Raw genomic sequence first — 12,649 nt, forward strand, 5'->3', positions numbered from 1 at the left:
TAAACATGGAGAGACTATCCAAAACAAATATAATTAAACCAGTATTCAGACACCTAATGGAAATGAAATCCTATTATTTTTCCTACAGAATTCATCGTCTGCCTAAAAAATAGTAACTGATAATAAAATAATATTAACAAATAAAATTTCCCTAGAAAAGCAACTTTCAACAGGATATGAAATAATTTGATGAATGCAAGTAGTTTTTATGTTTAGGAATTAATCTGCTTGCAAAGAGGGTACAAAACAAATTGTTTCTTCAAATAATACTCTAAGTGCTACACAATTTTATAGGAAATACAGTGGAAGTTAACAAAATTATATACTTTTAGATTGATTTTAACGATTAAAGAAGCAAAAAAAAAAAGAAAATTAAAATCTGTACCTTAAATTAAAAGTAATGCACCTTGCCTAGGTACCAGTGGGTCATATTTGTGATCTCAGGAGGCTGAGCACTGTGGCTCAAGTGGTAAGGCATCATCAGTGAGAAAGTAAGCAATCTAAAGGCAGTTATTCATGCCTCCTTTCTAGGGGGAAAGGGGTTAGAGAGAAAGAAAAAGCAAGAAACTAATGAATCCTAAATTTGGGGAGAAAAACCCTCCTATATGGTGGGAAGAGTTGTCTTTGTAAGACCTAGCCCTTCCTCTCTCCTACCTTTCCCTATCCCCTTCACCACCTGTCATTAGAGTCTAATAATCCAAGCATTCTATCTGTACATGAAGAAGACTTTACTAAAGTTCAGCTAAATAAAACACCAGGAAGTAGGTACTCAAAGGAATGGAGTGAGGTCAAAGGAAAAGGGGTGGACAGATAAAGAGGAGAAGAGGGAGGAAATGCAGGCAAGAATTACAAGAATCACACACACACACACACACACACACACTCATACAAAAGTAATTAAATTCTGGTCAAATGAACAGAAAAGAGCCAAATAAGGAAGTCAAGGCCAAGGGATGCTGAGATTATATGTTCATTCAGCACTTGGCTAGATTGGGTAAACATAGCCTTCTTACTTGATTTTTCTATCTCTGTTTACTTATCAGAAAATGGAATCCGAATAGTATTTCTACCACAATGCTGCATGGTTTAATGAGATGATCATACGTAGGGTTTTAGGACACTAACTGAAATGTAGTAAGTGTTCAGAAAATGTTAGCTGTTTTTATAATGGAGTATATAAACATAGCTGATCTTGTGGAACTCCAAGTGAAGACTAAAGCCAAACATTCAGTTTAGACAATGATAACAGAATAGCTTTTGGTAAACCAGAATGGCACAGGTATTTATTGTTCCATTGATGACTACGTGTAGAGAAAAATAGAGTAGTCAGCTAGTTCTGTTAAAAGTACCAGATCCAGCCGGGCGCTGGTGGTTCAGCCTGTAATCCTAGCTACTCAGGAGGCTGAGATCTGAGGATCGTGGTTCAAAGCCAGCCCGGGCAGGAAAGACCGTGAGACTCCTATCTCCAATAAACCACCAGAAAACCGGAAGTGGCGCTGTAGCTCAAGTGGTAGAGCGCTCGCCTTGAGCTGAAGAGCTGAGGGACAGCACCCAGGCCCAGAGTTCAAGCCCCACGACCGAAAAAAAAAAAAAAAAGTACCAGATCCAGCAAGGAACTAATGTCTCCTGTCTACAATTCTAACTACTCAGGAGGCTGAGATCTGAGGATTATGGTTCAAAGCCAAACTGGGAAGGGATGTCTGTGAGACTCTTAATTCCACTTAACCACCCGAAAACCAGAAGTAGAGTGCAAAAGAGCTCAGGGATAGTAACTAGGACTTGAATTCAAGATGGGTCTTGACCATAAACAAAAAACAGACGACTAAAAACAAGTATTTAATTTCTATCAATCAGCTAACTCAAGTACCTATAAAATAAGAATGCACAGTCGAGTGTTTGTGCCCTTAATAACAGAATGGGGTTAAGGTCCATTTTCTCTTCTTGTAAGGTTGGCACAGCCATTATTAGATACAAAGTAATATTCAGTTCAGTTTTAGCCATCTTTGAAAAGTCTGCTTGTTACAAGCCTATTTATCTCTTCATGCAGTGAGTGGGTTTGTGGAATTTCCCCCTTATATTCTCTAGTAGATTACTTAGGAGCCAACTTTTGACTTTTGCAATTAGGCCTCGCATGTCATTTTTGAAAAGGTATTATATACCCTTTCTTCTGAGGATTAGCTAAGGGGAGAAAAAAAAGATGTCAGTAAATTTGGTGAAAGCCATCTTTTCTTCTTCTCAGTTTTATTATCATAAAAGGAAATTATAAAGTCAAGGTTGTTTTTTCAGGTACAATGAGTTGCACAATTCAAAATGGAAGCACAAAAACACTGGGAAAAAGAAGAAAATTTAAAGCATAAGAGATGTTCTTGATCTATTCATATTCTTCCAGTGTTGATGACAGAAAATTTCCCAAGTAAATAGAACTCTTTCTCTTTATTCCAAAACCCAGTCCTCCAAGACAGAAAACAAAGACTAAGTGCTTCAATAGCTTTGGCAGAGTCAGAAAAACTGGCTTCCAGAAGGGAGTCCAGCCAGCCCTCTAGCCTGAAGGAAGTTTACAGTTACTACTCTTATCCTATATTGGGAGGACCAGTTGATGTGAATATTATAGAGTGAACCCTAAGTGCTTGAAATGAAAAACATTTTAGGAAACAGCATTGTATCATCACCTTAGGAGTGAAGGTTATGTGTGTTTGTCTCTTGGTGGTTGGCTTGTAATTAGAGTTGAAGTTATCTAAAGGTTGTCTGTTTGCATCACTCATCTGTTTTCTGAAACTGGTCCTTCATCCTCATCCCTAGATGAATTTAGGGAACAGTTTCCCATCCCCCTTATTTTAGAAGTTGTTCAAATGGACATGATACTTTAAGAAGGGGGAATACTTCTCTTTTAAGGTGGGGTCTTGGGGGAATGATCCTTGCCTTCCATACGCTCTTCTGTCTATGATTGTGCAATGCAAGGTTTCTTGTACTTTCAGTATCCTAAATTGTGAGATTAATAGTCCTCTTTTCTACATACTTTAGCCTAGATCAGATATTTCACTATCACAATGCAATATAAATGCATTCAACTATAGATCTAATGTTACTGCATGGAAGAAATGCTAGAAATAATTCCAAATGAGAGACAGACTACCTACCCAGCTTACTTCATGGATGCAGAATAGGTCTAATGATCACTAGTGTAGCTAGAATAGTATCTATTTATCCAAAGCATTTTTTGTAAATCATATTTTATTTTATTGTTAGGGTGATATACAGAGGGGTTACAGTTATGTAAGTAAGATAATAAGTACATTTCTTGTTGAATATTGTTACACCAACCTTGTTTTCTTCCACTTGTCCTTGCCCCTTATTCCCCCTCCTCCCGCCCCAAGTTGTAAAGCTCATTTCCAACAAAGCGTCTTGTGAATATCGCGGTTGCAGTGGTTCATCCTTTGTCCTTTGTCTCACCATTTTGTTATTCTCCTTCCTTTTCTCAAATCAGATAAACATAAAGAAAACACAGAGTACCAAAAACAGTGACAAAAGAGAATAGACAAAAGGAAAACAAAAGAAAAGGAAAAAGAAAAGAAAAAAATAAATATGTTCACACAGTACATTCAAAAACAAGCATTTATTTTTATTCTGCTTTTTCTAATGAAGGGCTCCTAATTTCTCCTCAAGTAGTAGATATTTCCATGAAAGTATTTCCTTTTGATTTCTTTGTATCAGAATTATTATCTCTGAACTGCTGTCTTAGTATCTACTGTTAATTTTATCCAACTGTACTGTTGTTATTAGCTTGTAATCACTTCCGTTCTCAAAGCCTCTTGGACAGCCCACCCCACTTCCTTCCTATAGATGCTGAAGATGGTACTCGATTGGAGCCATACACCTTGCTATTTAACTTTCTCATCTTTTAGAGGTTATTTTGCTTCTACTGTCACTTTCAGGTATTTGCATTAGCTAGAATTTAAGAAAGGCTGTACATTTCTGTGTTTAATTTATAGTCAGTCTCTCTAGGGTCAGATATTCTCTGATCTCATTTATCATTGATGGGGAAATAATATGGTGAACACATCTGCTCATTACTTTATCCCTCAAGTATTTTCACAACATACTGTGAGCATCACATCCCTGTTGGGGATTTTTGGACATAATGAAGGATAAGCACCTATTTGAAAGCTATTATATGTAATGCAACTAAATGTATAGAACATACCACTAATTGGTCAAAAGTATCTTAGAATTCGTAGTAGTAATCATAACTAGTGGGCATAAAACTCAGTTTTAAAATGAGGATTGTAAGAAACCATGAAATATCATAAAGATAAATGGATAAGGTGTATGGTACATGCAGAGATTTGTAAAATAAGATCAATTGTGAGAGTGGATAACTTTAGAAGAATGACTTATGTAAGGAACTATGTACCACATGCTAAAGAGAGCAGACTTTCTAGTTAGGATGACTGTTGCAAATTTGTCAAATGAATGAAGTTGAAAGTATTCTCTAGCACTAATATGTAATTATGTACCCTATTCATCTACATATACTTTCGGATTCCTTCAGTGAAAAATATATCACTGAACTCATTATTGGATTCCCAGCTAGGTTGAATAAATATATGATTAAATAAAAGCTCAGCACTAATAATGATTATTTGAATATATTTACAAAAGTGGTAGCCTGAAAGATGAGATATAAGTTAAAATGAATTCATAGTTTACTAAAGGGGGTGATATAAAAGGAGAATTGAGGTTTTGATATAAAAAATAAAGAACAAAACTATAAAATAAAAGCATATTTTAATGTAAAACCAAAATAGAAACTTATACAAGACTAGTGTGTTGTCTTGGTAATGAAAGTATTAAAGTATGAATCAGGAGCCAGATATCTATAAGAGATTAGCGGGATTACCAGATATTTTTGATCAACATTTTAAACACACAAACTATGTAAATAATTGGTTAATAGTTAAGAGTTTGCACATCATTTTGAATAAAATAATGCGTATATAAGAATTTAGTTAAATAAAAGTAAACATTTTGTAGGGCGCTGATGGCTCACACCTAAAATCCTAGCTACTCAGGAAGCTGAGATCTGAGGATCTCCGATCAAAGCTAGCCAGGGCAGGAAAGTCTGTGACACTCTTATCTCCAATTAACCACCAGAAAACCGGACATGTCTCTGTGGCTAAAATGGTAGAGTGCTAGCCTTGAGCTGAAGAGCTCAGGGACAGTGCTCAGGCCCAGAGTTCAAACACCATGACCACCACCACCAACAAAAAGTAAACATTTCATGAACATCTTGATTTCTTTTATAATGTTGAAAACCTACAGAAGAATTCTAGCTTAGTCTATTCTAGTTATTTACTAATGGAATTTTTTTGAGCTAAATGAGGACTTAATATGGATAATGTCCTGTAAGTCTGTATAAAATAGGTTACTTTTTTTGTTTGTTTGGTCAGTCCTGGAGCTTGAACTCAGGGCCTGAGCACTGTCTCTGAGCTTTTTTGCTCAAGGCTAGCACTCTGTCACTTTGAGCCACAGCACGACTTCTGGTTTTCTTGTGGTTAATTGGAGACAAGAGTCTTATTGACTTTCCTGCCCAGTCTGTCTTCAAACCAGAATGCTTACTTAGATCTCAGCCTCCTAAGATAGCAGGTATGAGTCACTGGTGCCCTGCATGTTTATCTTTCCACTAATAGTTTTTCCATTGTACAAGTCAGAGCAATAAACTCTGTAATTATTTTAAATGACCTTTCCTAATTCTAACATTGAAAAATCATGAAACAACTTAACCTAGAGTAGAATATATTATTTTTACAAAATTCAACAGATGAGATTTTACCATTGTCTGTGAGATTTAATGTCTTTGGATTGAATTCACACTTGTCTTCTGTATTATAAAGGGATTTCCAAAAAAAAATATGTGGGAACAACTATTATTTGCCATTGTCACACTGTCTTTCTAGTAGCATTAGGATAATATTCTGCTTCGGTAGTGTGACTACAAATATTAGTTAAACCAAGTGGAAGTGAAATTTCCCCAAGATACAGGATCTGTCGGACACCACTTCTGTGTACCCATATTCACAGTCCAATTGTGGTTCAGAATATGAGTCCTGTATTTTATTCAGTGGAAAAAAATGGGCTTCATACTTTTAAATGTACTTTTCTGGGGCTGGGAAGGTGGCTCAGTGGTAGAGCGCTTGCCTTGCATGCATGAGGCCCTGGGTTCGATTCCTCAGCACCAAATAAGCAAAAAGAAAAAAGCTGGAAGTGGCCGCTGTGGCTCAACTGATGGAGTGCTAGTCTTGAGCTGAAGAGCTGAGGACAACGCCTAGGCCCAGAGTTCAGGCCCCACGACCGGACCCCTCCCAAAAAATAATACTTTTCTGTAATATGGTCTTCAAACTGCCACTGTCATTATTGGTTCCCTTTGGATTTGTTTTCCTTTCTTGTTTTTATATTGCCAGGATTAACTTCATAGATATAAAAGGAAATGCTCTACTTAGTTATAAGGACATAAAAATAGCTTTCACAACATCAAGGAGCCTCATGTTCTAGAAATGATTACGGGAATCCAAATTTCTTTTCAGGGAATCCTTAAAGGAGATGAGATAAACATCTCCCTCAGTGGTAGGAAAAAAAAAACACTTTAATATACTTTCTTCTGTCTCAGAAATATGTGTAGGTATGCAACATACAGCTGTTTCTCCTTAATAGTGTGTTAAGCCCATCATGAGTGAATTACTTTCCTGATTTAACATGACTTAACTCTATCTGTTCCATTTACAATATCATTACATGAAGGGTTTGGGTTTTAAGAAACAGATATATGGGTCCCAAATCCAGCCCATAGAAGTATTCATTTCTCTCCCAATCAATATAAAGCATGTAATTAGTTAATGATACAGTGCTGCTGGGAACATTACTTCATAATCACTTGTCCACTCTTACATCCATTCATTTACTTAATAGGATTAAACTTCAAACAGTCAATGAGAGTTTGGGTATTTCCCAAAAGAGTGATTGATATGGTGGTCATTCCAAATATTTTATCAAAGATGGGAACCAGGAATATCAGAGATCCAATCACAACTCTCATCTGAAGGTAAAGTCATCCTTAACTTTTTGGATCATTAAGTTCATCTATTGATTCAGCAAATATGAAAAATGTACTGTACATTCTGTATTCTAGAGATAAAAATCTAAATAATGAAACAAGCACCAGTGGCTCAGGCCTATAATCCTAGCTAATCAGGAGGCTGAGATCTGAGGATAACGGTTCAAAGCCAGCCCAGGCAGGAAAGTCCATGAGACTCTTATCTCCAATAAACCACGGAAAACCGGAAGTGGCTCAAGCAATAGAGCACTTGCCTTGAGCTGAAGAGCTGAGGGACAGCACTCAGGCCCAGATTTCAAACCCCATGACAGACAAAAAGAAAATCTAAATAGCACAGTCCTTCTCAAGGAGATTAAAGAATAGTAAGTTAGTAATTCCAAGGCACATAACTAGAAATCAATATGATTTTCATATTTGTATTTTAAAATCTAGTAGTTGTTAGACTCAATATTTTGTTGACATTTAAATTTATTTAACTTGTGTTTATTTAAAATTTTAAATCCTTTATTTTTGTGCATGAGTCAAATCATGTGAAATGTTTGTTGTTAGCTGTTAGGGTGTCACATATTGTAGGTTTCTGACTCTGGGAAAATAAAATTAGCTCTAGTGCAGGATAATGCTTATAATGATATGTAAGGAATTTTTTTATTTTATTAAATAGCAAGAAAATATTATACTTAAAAAAGGACTCTTTTGCCACTTGGACTCCAAATTGAAAGGCTATAAAATGCTACAAAATGTTTTAGTCATTAGCTTCTGACTGTAAGAAATTAAACATGAAAACCAGTGTTACTCTCTCAAGAACTAGTCTACCTCAGCCATTTTAGAAGATCACAAATGTGACTTGAAAATTCTGTCTTCTTTGCTTCCTTAGGGATATGCGGAAGTTTCTATATTGTTTTGTATAGGATGTACTGGTATCTGTGTTAGGTTTCAACCTTCTTGTTACTTTCTTGAGATTTATGCCAGCCTTGGAAATTAAAGCTTTTGCTGGAATGTTATAGACATTTTAGAAAAGATAATTGCATTTTTTCATTTGCTTAAAAAAATCTCTCTACTATTAGCCAAAAATAACAATAAATAAGACAAAACAAAACTGTGCTAAGTAGATGATGACATGAATAATCGAGATTTTTACTGACAATGTCAATATGAGAAAGCAGCATGAATGTTAACAAGATGAAGAATCTTAAAGTGGAAGGATAAGATCATTTGAGCAGAAATGAATGAAACAGAACACCAAGTTTTGATCTCCTTGGCCCTGAATAAGAAGGATCAACTTAAGACTGTGGTGTGAAGGCTTGCTAGTAGAGCACTTGCCTGGTATGAGGAAGCCCTCAGTTCAAGCTACAGGAAAGAAGGGGGCAAGGGGAAATGGAGCAAATCCTCAGCTAGAAAGTCAATGAACACAGGGAAGATGAAATTCCTAGGAGTCACAATACCAGAGTGTACATAATCTCCTTTGTTTCTTTTACAATGCTATGTTCTATATCTGTAGTGAGTGTCCATAATTTATAGCACAACTAAGATCAAGAACATTACCCACGGTTATAACATAAGGGACCCAGGAATTACTTCTGATATTCCTTTAAAAAACTGGATATTGCAAACCTTAATGAAAAAATAAAGGGCAACATTTCCTGGCTCAAATATCAAGATGATCTTATCTTTTCTGTTTCCTTTAAAGCTGTGACTATAACAGAAGAATGTCCACAATCATAAGCATAAACATGCATGCACTTGCATTTGCATAAATTTAGCTCTTGGTTGACTGACTTGTTGAATGTTTCAGTATGTGTAGAGGATCCCTGAAAACCTTACTGATATTGAAATAAAATACATGTGAACTTATTTACATTAAGGGGAAAGAAGTTTAAAATAAACTAACCCAGTGCATAATTTATCTTCAAACATCTCTTGCCTAGTGCTGAGCCGGGCAAATATTTTGGCTTCAGTAAATGTTTGCTGAACTGAATTAAGAGCATTTATCTGACATTTCTTACTTAAGTTTACAAAATCTGAATGAAGGGTTCTTAACTATTTAAAATGTATGGCCTAATACTCTATTTCCATTGTGTAATTTACATTTTAACAGCCCAATTAATTGACGCTGTTATGGTCCCTAAGGCTTTAACATTCTTTAACTGTAGGGTTTTCTTCCTAGTATTTTTCATCCTGAAAACAGGTAAAGGAGAATTTCAGGCAGGAGTATCTTTGCTGTGACCTGAGCATGGGATTTGGTGTGAAAATGTATAGTTTTTGAAAGCAGGGTTTTGTCAACTTACCAGAATTTTTAGTAGTTACAAGTAATTCACATTGAGTTTGCTGGTAGTTATAGAGGTACAAGTGATCATTTATCATTCATATATAAAATCCAACATCATATTTTACCAAATCCCAGTTGGTAAGTGCTATTTTAGAAGACGCTGTTCTGCTGACCTAGATGTGCTTTACAAAACTCTCTAATCTCCCTTTGTGTTTAAGGTGATTGATTTCAATTGCAGCCAAAGATTCAAAACCAATAACTACTTGTGACTGAGACACTTTGTCCTAACTGTGAAGTCTGACCACCAAAGTTGATGGCTGCCACTTCACAGCCTGCCATGTCATATGTGGATTTGTGCTTTTACAGTTTTTCTAGTGCTGTGTTGTTTATGTTCATCCCTCAGCTCAGCCCAGAATGCTTACTTGAGTATACTATTATCTTAGTTTTATGCCTTATGTACAAAGGTTCTGTATTCTAATAAGTAAAATGGACTTAAAGGCTGGAGAAGTAGATTTGTGATGAATTGGTACTGGCCATGTTGGGTAAATTTCCTTAAAAAAGATTCTGACTTAAAGTATGTATATATAATATCTTTGACACATTCTAAATTTAAACCTAAAGCCCAAAGAACTATAATAATCTCTCATGTATGGAAATATAAGTATAGTTGTGATTATTATTCGAACTTAAAAGGAATGTGTAAGTAGGAGTGAATTCCTGGTAGAAAACTATGTGCTTTGTTTGAGTAACTGCAAAGTTATTTTGGTAAATAAGTTTAGCTTATTGTATATCAAGGAAGAAAGGTTTTGTGGGCAACTGTAGGACATGTGTATAGTTCTAGTTACTTAGGAAGTTGAGATCTAAGGATGAGGTTTTGAAGTCAACCTAGGGCAGAAAAGTTCCTCAGATTCTTATGGGAATTAGCTCCCCAAAAGTCAGAATAGAAGTAAGGGACTGGTGGTAGCGTACCAATCTAGATAAGCAAAAGCAAAACAAGAGCATGAATCCCTGAGTTCAAGCCCAGTACTGGAACACATACGCACACACACACATGCGCATGCGTGCGCACACGCGCACACACACACACACACACACACACACATACCCTAGCTTTAATTAGAAATAAAGATAGCTATGACCTTACTAGCTCCGCTTACCCATCCATCTCAATCAATGAGATGAAATATTTAGATTTGCAATGTAAAACTCAGACAAAAGTTTTATGTTATTTCAGTTTAGTGTGGAAGTGATATCTCCTTAACATTCAGCATTCTCCTTAACCTTCAAAAAGGACATAACCCACTTGTCAAAGCAGAGTAATAGCTCTATTTTCTAGTATTGTGGGGTTTTATGAAATGGTACCTGATTTTGATTTTATGATTGCAGTTCCAAAAGTTGAAAGATCAGATGAGCAAATGGTTTCTAGGGAACAGATATTTATAGTGTGTCTACCCACAATGTTTAATAATATGCATATAATAAAATTATTTCATCATCAATTATAAATTACTAGTACTATTGACTTTCCTATTAAATAGGAGGATGTGTTGATAGTTATATTAATATTCATAAGCAATGCTTAATTTATAATATGTAATGATTAAAAATTTTAAGCACTGCTTTAGTATACTTTGCGTAATAATGAAGGGCTCACACACTCTCAAAGCAGACAGATTTATAATCTCTTTTGTATCCTGACTAGGGAAATCTCAGCCTCTACTAAAGTGCTATAATTTGTTCACATTCTAGATTATATTATTTTGATATTGCACAGTGTTTGGCATCATTTTGCATACAACATCATAAAGTTTGATGTTTTCATTTCTTTGAGCAAAATTACTGATAAATCAGAAGCAAGTATACTTGAAACAATAAAATGTGACAATTATGTCATGAAAATGCATTGCCTTCCTAATTAAGAACACATTATAAATGGTTCATTCACAACAGTTGATGTTTTTATTTGTCCTACAGAATGCATAATTTATATATTTTTCAAAAGTATCTAGAAACACACACAATGTTAATTTCAATGAATGAAAGTATTAGATCAAACTGTGTGTCCTTAACATGTTTTTACAATATGTTTTAACATTATATGAACAAATAGGTTAAATATGAATTGTAGGGATATATGTGAGTTACTAAATCAAATCACATTACCAATTTACTTCAAAAGATATAAGATATTGAGCCAGGCCATGTTGGATTACATCTGTAATCCTAGTTACTCAGGTGGCTGAGATCTGAGGATCATGGCCTTAAGCAAAAAGCTCAGGAACAACACTCAGGCCTTGAGTTTAAACCTCAGAACTGGCATACATGCATACACAAACTCAAAAAAAATATCAACTATTAAATGCTATAAAATCTATGGTGTATCCCATAGCTTACACAATTTAACTGGGATCCAAACTTTCTTTTAAGAGTTATCTTACAAATCAGAGTACTGTGTATACTAATAGAGATTCTAACCCCCCAGTTCATTTATTCTACTCTAATAACAGGAATAATATAAAGAAAATTGTAAAATATTGTTAATTGTTTAAATAATTGTCTCTGTTAACCTATACAAATGTAGAAACTAGACAAAATATCTTAAAGTAGTGATTTAAATAGGTTGGAAGTTTAATTCTCCCCCATATGTAAGGTCAGTTTTAAGCAATCTAGAGCCACTTTCATAGCTCTGTGGTCTTGGGAACCTATGTTCCTTCTGCCTCAATGCTTACTTTTTTTTTTTGGTCGGTCATGGGGCTTGAACTCTGGGCATGGATGCTGTCCCTCAGTTCTTCAGCTTAAGGCAAGCGCTCTACCTTGAGCCACAACGCCACATCCAGTTTTCTAGTGTTTTATTGGAGATAAGAGTCTCAAAGACTTTCCTGCCCAGTCTGGTTTTGAACTGTAATGCTCAGATCTCAGCCTCCTGAGTAGCTAGGATTACAGGTGTGAGCCACCAGCGCCCAGCAATGCTTACTCATTTTAACATACAGTGTTGTTTTTTTGTTTTGTTTTGTTTTTGGTCCGGTCATGAGGCTTGAACTCTAGGCCTGGTAGGCTAGTGCTCTACCACTTGAGCCACAGCACCACTTCCAGCTTTTTTTTTCTTTTTGCTTATGTGGTGCTGAGGAATCGAACCTAGGGCCTCATGCATGCAAGGCAAGTGCTCTACCACTGAGCCACCTTCCCAGCCCTAATGTAGTTTTAATGTTATGATTCCAAGACTGTTGGCTTTAGTTACAGCAATAACTCTATCATGGATAGTTCAAGTCAAAATT

The sequence above is a fragment of the Dipodomys ordii genome, unplaced genomic scaffold (assembly GCF_000151885.1).
Source record: "Dipodomys ordii isolate 6190 unplaced genomic scaffold, Dord_2.0 Scaffold4, whole genome shotgun sequence".
Classification (NCBI taxonomy): domain Eukaryota; kingdom Metazoa; phylum Chordata; class Mammalia; order Rodentia; family Heteromyidae; genus Dipodomys; species Dipodomys ordii.